This window comes from Miniopterus natalensis, chromosome 14 (assembly GCF_054644295.1).
Source record: "Miniopterus natalensis isolate mMinNat1 chromosome 14, mMinNat1.hap1, whole genome shotgun sequence".
NCBI lineage: Eukaryota > Metazoa > Chordata > Mammalia > Chiroptera > Miniopteridae > Miniopterus > Miniopterus natalensis.
The window spans coordinates 31,567,292-31,575,662 of NC_142094.1; positions in this window are offsets into that span (position 1 = coordinate 31,567,292).

Here is an 8,371-nt window from a genome sequence, read left to right on the forward strand (position 1 = left end):
ACGCAGCAGCCTTGTAGATGCTATCCATGCCCCAGCCTCTCCCTGTGTGAACCTATCATCTGTCAGAGATCAGAGCAATGATTATGAAATGCAAATCTGCTTATATCACGAACTTGTTTAAAAAATTTATTTGACCACCAGTGTTTTACAGTATGGCGAAAAAGACCTTCCTAATTTGTTCTTGATCTATTTTTGTGTCTTCATCACAAGACCAAAGTTAAATATTTCTGTTTCTTTGAAATGTTTCCTCATTAACCAAAAAAAATGATTCTCTTCCCTTCTAACTGCATATAGACTACAGCTTTACCATAGTTTTAGCTTATTGTTGTAATTATTTTCCTGTCTGCCCTTTCACTAAATGGAAGCGCCCGTCTCTTATTTATCATTTTACTGGCTACAGTGTGAGCATTTCCTCAAGCATGTTATGTACTTAAAAACTGTATGCTGACTTAATTAATGGGTTCTTCATTCTTGGAGGTTCATTATTTCTTTTGCAATAAAGGGAAGGACATCCTAGGCATTTACCAACAGATCCATTATTAATATACTTTATATTGCAATAAATGTTATAATATTTACCAGTTTGATTATATTAATATATTATAGAAATCTTATTAATTGGATTAAATTTGATGTGGCACACAAGACTATTCAGCATTGATGACAATGCCTTATTAAGAATTACATACTTAAAAATAACAATCTAGATTATACTTTCTTGACTGATAAAAATCTTTCTAAAATGCATTTTTGTGCATAACCTAGAAATATTTTCTTTGAAAATTTTGAGTTTTAAATTTCCCATAAGAAATGAAACAAGTTTGATTCATTCTTACTTGCCATGCCATCCTCTCAAAATTTATTTATAAGCCATTGACATCACTTGCTTCTCGATTAATTTTCTACTTGTCAATGTCATCATATCTGTAATAAAGATGAAGGTCTTGTTTACATACTGTGTCCGTTTCTGGCTTCATGTTCTGTGGAATCTCATGATAAAGGCTTTTTGGAGTAATCAGGGCTTGTTTCATCTTGAGGTTTGGTTCATCAGGATCTAACGAAGAGTGGATTTTGAAAATCAGAGACAGTATGCAATATTGAAACGATCTTTTGTTTCCCAAGGTCACAATGAATTGTGCATGTCACTCACTTTCAGATATCCCAATGAATATAGTGCTTTAAAAACAAATTTAACAAGTTTATTACATAATATATGGGGGTGTGTGTAGCATAATTAACATAGACATTTAAGAGGGTACCCCTTTCCTATAAATTAAACCTATTGCAATGACATTTTATTACAATTGTTCTAATGCATTCAGTTGGAAACATTTTATTACCTCATAGTGTTATGCAATTATACCAACTTCTAAAATAGGCATCTTCTAACTTCTTTTGAGTTCTAGGGACTGTAGCCACAAAAAATAATTCATGAGTGAGTTTCTTTTACAATTATGCAAGACTGATATATCTAGTTATTTCACTTTCTTTCTTTAAAAAATGTGTTGGAAACAAAAAGGATAAATGGAATGAAAGTGGCTATAGAAGACAAACACAGGTGTCATTTTGCTCTATTTCAAGGACCGAGCTTGAAAAAAAGCAAGGTTACTTTACCAAAAAAAATAAAAATGATGAATTTAGTCAATAAATATTTTGCCTAACATATTTCTTCTTATTGAGTAAGGACAATATTTATCACTGCACTTAGCAATCTTAGCTTCAGGCAAAAAAGAATTGCTGTACATTACATTTATGACAGATTTAAATTTGAATGCATTTTGAGTTCAAGCAGCTAAAAATATGACTCTCCCTTACTAACATATATAGAAAGAATTAGAATTCTGATAATTGAAAGTAATCAAATGTAAGCTGCATATTTTATGTTTTATCAGTCTGAATACTTAGGATATGATTTTTCACTTTTTTACCCAAGATGATTGTAATAAAAGTGTCTATCATGTATAATTGCACTAAGTCAAAACTGACAGCAGATTTTCCTTTTCTGTCATCTCTGGAAATTCCTGGAGAACACCTTTATGTTCCACGTGTCCATTCTGGCGTCCCAAAGGCCCATTAGAGAGCAATCTAATTCCTCATTTCTCTAGTTCATCTGTTGTGTTCTTAGGGCATTTTCCATCGTGTTTCTGCTTGTCTGAGAGTCAAGATTCTGTTTCTAGTGTCAGCCGCTGATGGTTCCACTAAGGCTATGGTAGTGGGACATTGGCCTTCATTTGTTCTTATTCTCAAAATACAGGACAGCCTTGATAACAGTTATTAAAAGTATTTATTGTTGAAAACCGTATACCCAACGTACCCTGTTCTATCCCAGCTCCAACATGCCTCCACATAGCAGGCAGGAACTCACTGGTTCTACACCCACCATTCCCCAGGGCTTTCCAGGGAATTCATGACTCAAGTCCCAGACCCAAATGGTCATTTGATTCTTAAGATCCAGTTTTCTTGTTATTTCTTGAGATTAGCAGGCATAATAAACAGATGTAATCATTTTGTTATAAGGAGTCTGTGACCGGAGACCTGGAGAGGGGGGACTGAAAAAGTAAGAAATATGTCTATCTCTGCCCTCAGCTCCTGTTAATATTAGAACTTTGACTTCAGTTTCTAGAGTAACTAAATCTCTTGAAATTTCATGGGTGAGAGGAGTATATTTTGAGGTGAGTTTTGGTGTGCTCCTGGATGGGGATTGGTTACTAGAAAGACCAAGCCATAGTTAGAAGCTTGGAATTTTCAGCCCTATGCCCCCATCCTCTGGAGAGAGCAGATGGGCTGGAAATGAGCTAAGTAATCATGCCTAGGCAAAAATCCCTAACATATGGGATTCAGGTAGCTTCCAGGCTGCTGAACACATCCACTTGCTGCAAGGCTGGTGCATACCAGCTCCAAGGGGGTAGAAGTTTCTGCACTCAGTACTCCTTAGTACCTCGCCCCATGTATTTCTTCATTTGTATGTTCATTTGTATCCTAAAGACTTGTAGAATAGGGCTGGTGATCCCCCCAAAAAAGATGGGGGGATAGGAGAAAATGAACTGGGCAGAATGAACTCTTGCAAGAAGCTCCATTGAGGAAGAAGGAGATGGCAGGCAGCCCTGCTATGTTTGGTGATTGGTGGCATAAGACATCACTGCTACATCACCACCTTCAAATTTATGCTTTATTGAAACATACAATTATCTTTTCATTGCCAAATATCTATGATTTAATTTCTAGAGACAACTCACATGTTAGCCTTTGTTTGTGAAGATCTCCTATAATAACCTATTCTCAGAAACAGCTCTTCTAGTTACTTTCTAGTACTAAAAACATACGCATCTGATCCACCTACAATTTTTCTTCCAGAATATCTTGAGATGAAGTATACACATGTGAAAAAGTGCCAGACAAAAATGTCTAGATTTATTAAAATTTTGGTTCAAAAATATAAAGAAGGGCAAAAATGTAAAGATAATGTCATAAGATTGAATCTCACCAGAAAAATGTGCAGCACTTCCTTTGCATGATGCTAAATTGTGGATATTCATTCCATGGCTGGGGCTCATACTTGGACTACTAAAAGGTCCAGGACTAATAGGAAAACTGTCTTGAAATTTTGGACTTTGGCATCCCAGACACTGTACTTCACTATCTGTACCATTCACATTTTTATAAACTGACGTACTCTAAAAAAAGAAAAATAAATTACTTACATAATCATCAAATAGCTTTTTATTTAATAGCAACAGATTCCTGAAAGGAGGTATTTTAAGAGCTTTTGTTTATCAATAACTTTGGCCTTTAGATAATATGCTAAAAACATTAAGTATGATTTCATATACTGTATTGATTAGAATAAATATAAAATTTTCCAGAAAAATAAGACTATAATGCAAAAGCTATATGTCCTTTAATCAAGATTTACCAAGAAAATGAAAATTTATCTGTAGCTATAATAAACAAAATCAAAATGGAAAGATAAGTAAAATGTCTTTTGTAAGAAATCGGTAATAGTAAGTAAACTGTTGTTCTTGGTTGTGTGAGCCACTTTTATAAATTATGGAATCTGAGGAGGAGGTCATGGGAACCCTGCTAGCCAGAAGTGACAGCCTGGCCTTTCTAGAAACCTGGACTTTGGGCTGGCATCTGAAGTGACGTGTGGTCTTGTGGGACTACACCCTTAACCTGTAGTGTCTGCTTTAACTTCAGGTAAATAGTGTCGGAACTGACATGAATTGTGGGACACCCAGCTGGCGGTGGAGAATTGGTTGGTATGGAAAACACACACACACACACACACACACACACACACGCACACATTTGGTGCCAGAAGCATTTTGAGCACAAGAGTAAATGAAAACACAGTAAGTTTTTTCTATACAGTAAGGGAAGTTTGAATACCAATGAGGTAATTTTCATTAGAAATTTAAAGAGAAATGCGCTAAATATTGATGGAATTTTTAGTGAGACAATTTCAGAGGTAATTTTTAAAAATGTAATATGACACAAATAAACGTGTGGTTCTGGTAAAAGAAAGTTTCATACAGAATGTGAAAAGTGTCAATTAGCTTCAGTTAGCTAGGCTTGATACATTGTTTCTGAATTTCCAGAAATTCAATATACAAAAATCTGTGGCTTTTCTATACACTAGCAATAAAATATTCAAAAATAAATTTAAAAAACAATCCCATCTACAGTAGCAACAGAAAGAGTAAAATACTTAGGGATAAACAGAGATGAAAGATTTCTATAAGGTAAACTATAAGATGTTAATGAAGGAAATTAAAGAAGACACAGATAAAAAGATATTTCAATAAGGTTGAAAATTAAAGTTATATTAAGCAAAATACTCAAAAAATATAAATTAATCAAAATGTAAATATATTCAAGTAACCTATAGAAGGAACTATAAAGAAAAAATATATTTAAAAAAGCTAACAAAGATATGAACAAACAGAAAACAAAAAATAAAATGACAGACTTAATCACTAATATTTAAATGTTTTAGATGTAATTGGTCTAAGGACACAACTTAAATATGGAAATTGGCAGAATGGATAAAAAAATCTAACTATATGTTTTTTACAATAAATTCACTTCAAACACAATGAAAAAGGAAAGTTGACATTAAAACGATGGAAAAAATTATAAGTACTTTAATGAAAAGAAAGCAGAAGTGGTTAACATCAGATAAAGCAGATTTAGAGTCAAAGAAAGTTACCAGAGACAGAGACAGAAATGGGAAATATATGATGCAAAAGGATTCATCTAAGAAGAAGACAGAGCAATCCAAATGTGTACACAAAACCTGCATTTATTAATCATTCAATAATATACTTTGAAAACTTGTATTTGTGTGTATTTATTTATATGTCTCTATATGTTCACAGAAAAGTAACAAAATTATAAAATATATTTAATGTCATAAAGGGACTCTGCATACTATTAAAATTGTCCTCACCTTCCTATACTTCATTAAATCAGATAGGGAAAGATCTTAAAATTAATGATTTCCAGATGGTTCTAGATTGATTCACAGAAATCTTTGAGAAGACAGTTAAGGACTTACCGAACTACATAAATGACTTTTCGTCACGGGATGTCAGTTTTGCTGACCTCAAGTTTTGCTTGTATGTTGATTTGTTTTAGTTTATCTGCAGTACATAAGCAACAGCTATTACATTGCAAGTCTTTCTGTGTTTGAAAACAGTCCTTTCCCCCCCCTTTATTTAGTGGGTACCTAAACCTCCCAAATTTATTTATACAATAGAATTAGTTTTTTAAATTAAAATTTTTGGTGTGACATTAGTTAATAAAATTATATAGGTTTCAAATGTATAATGATATAATACATAATCTGTACATTGCATTTTGTGTTTACCACCCAAAGTCAAATCTCTATCCATCTTTTTTCATTTCTCATCAAAACCAGTAATCTAATCTTGCAAGGTGTACCTGAACTTTAAAATTCATGAGCCAACACTTCCATTGAATTTCCCTTTCTTTGATCTCTTGCCATATTGATGTTTCAGAGGAAAAAAAAGTTTTAATCTTTTGGCAAAAAATAATGAGTTTGATCCTGAAGTCCACAACATTGATTATTTTAATTTTAATCACAAATTCTGAATGTCAGTTTATAAAATCTTTTGCAATCATTACCTTTGCCCCATTTGTTATTAATTAATGTATTTTAAACATTATAAATATCTGGAATATAAGACATCTTAACAAAATAATCATAAAATATTTTCTGTCAGGAGTATGCTAAATTAATATAGAGGTTTTAGGGATTTTAGGCATTGATTTTTATATTATTCTATAATAAATTATTCTTCTAAAATAAATTTAAGTAAATTTAAGAATTAAATAACAAAGTACACTCAAGTAAATTTAGAACTGATATACACCAGAGTTTATCTTTAATTAATACTAATTGACTTTCTACTTGCCTTTGTTTATGGTTATATTGAGTTACCTATATTTTTATTATTCTGTTTCCATAGATATTTGTTATAAATTTTAAATTTCAAATTTATCTTAATTATAAATATAAAGTGATAAACTCCTTGGTATAAAAACTTCTATAAATTATTATTTTCTCATAGTGAAAACCTAAAAGTGAAATCAGGTCAAAAGTATTTTATTCATTTAATTTGGGAAGGCTTAATTTTGATACATTAAAAAGTAAATTATATTTTTAAAATTTATTTTTCATGAATATTATTGCATAAGATTTTAATGATAGAGTTAATATCATAGAGTTATACTTACTTTAATATTTAACATTTACAATTAGTTTCTATTGCTGCTGTATTGTTATAATTTTTACAAATTTTGATGTTAAGGTAAATATCTTATTTATTATAATTTTCATAGGTATTTATTTTTGTCTGGCACATAATTATAATTCACCTTGTTTTGTCAAATTTTATTTTATAAACTTATCAATCAGTAAATATTTTGTCTACATTTAAATTTTACATAAAATATAAAATGGTTGCTCCTGAAAATATGGTGCTATACAACTTAAACCTTAAATAAATCCATAATGAGCTTACACTGAAAGTTCTAATAAGTCTGACTAAAGTACTCCTGAGAGAGATGCAAGGTTTCAAATGGCTTTTGAAGAACAGTAAGTGAGGCTTCAAGTCTTAAATATATGACTTTATTTATAATAATAACAGTAATTGCTATTTATTATAGTTGTTTTAAAATTTGTTTTTGACATAGAAAAATAAATCACCAGTTACCTCAGTTTTACCATTGACTAATCTAATTACTGCATAATATTTACAATCTCTCTGCTTCATTAATAACATGCAAAACCTATATTTCAACTCTTTTGAGAGTTTAATTTGCACTTAAATCACAACACTTCAGTATATCTTACTTGCTTTGAATTGTAGGCCTTTAAATATTGAACGCTATAATATTGTAGAATAGCTCACTACACTAAGAAAATTCCATTCCTAGCCTTTTCCTCTTCAAAGCGTTTGTGCTTGCAGAGGTAAGAAGTGTCCCTCCTTTGTTGCAGCAAGACTGAGAGTTGAGTGAGGGTAGAATACAAAGATATTAAATATTTTAAAAGAGTAAATGCAAGTGAAAAATAACTTAGTATTCTTTGACTGTGGATGGCAACCATCAAATATGTTGAACACTGGCACTCAGAATTATGGAAACAATAACCACCATACATAAGACCACATGCCTGTAGGTGAGATAGCATTTTCATCAGTTTACCACAAATCAGGAACTGACCTTCCACTTGGAAGACCCAGGTGCTGGCTCTGGTCTAATTCTGCACCGCTAATTTATGCTTTAAAAGTACACATAGAGAGGAGTGAAATCAGCAAGAGAGTCGAACACGATGTCCCTTGTTTATATCCCCTTCAGCCACAATAATTTGGCATCCATCTATAATCAAAAGTGTCTGTGTGGGATCTTTGGGAACCAGGACACTGCAACCTCAGTGCTTTCCAAGACAAAGAAGACCCATTTTGAGAAGTCAGATTTGAATGCAGGTGGCTGACTTGCCCACAGTGCTTCCAAGTTCAGACCTAGAAGCAACTCCATACCCTGAGTATTTGGTTTCAGCCTCATTTGGCTTTGGTTCTGTCACCAGTACAATATGCCAAGGGACCAAGAAGAAGTAATACCCACCTGAGCACTGGGTAATGGGCATACAGACCTTAGTCCAGGCTCTGGACTCTGAAGTGGCCAATGAACCAGCTCCAGCCCATCTCAACACAGTTTAGGAGCTGCTGAAGGTAAGCCCACCAAACTTGGTCAGGCTATTGATCCAGAAAATACTCTGTACCTGGACTCCAGCCCAGTTCAGCTGCAGTCCACTAGCAGTCGCGCTGGCACTTCCTGAGATCCTGAA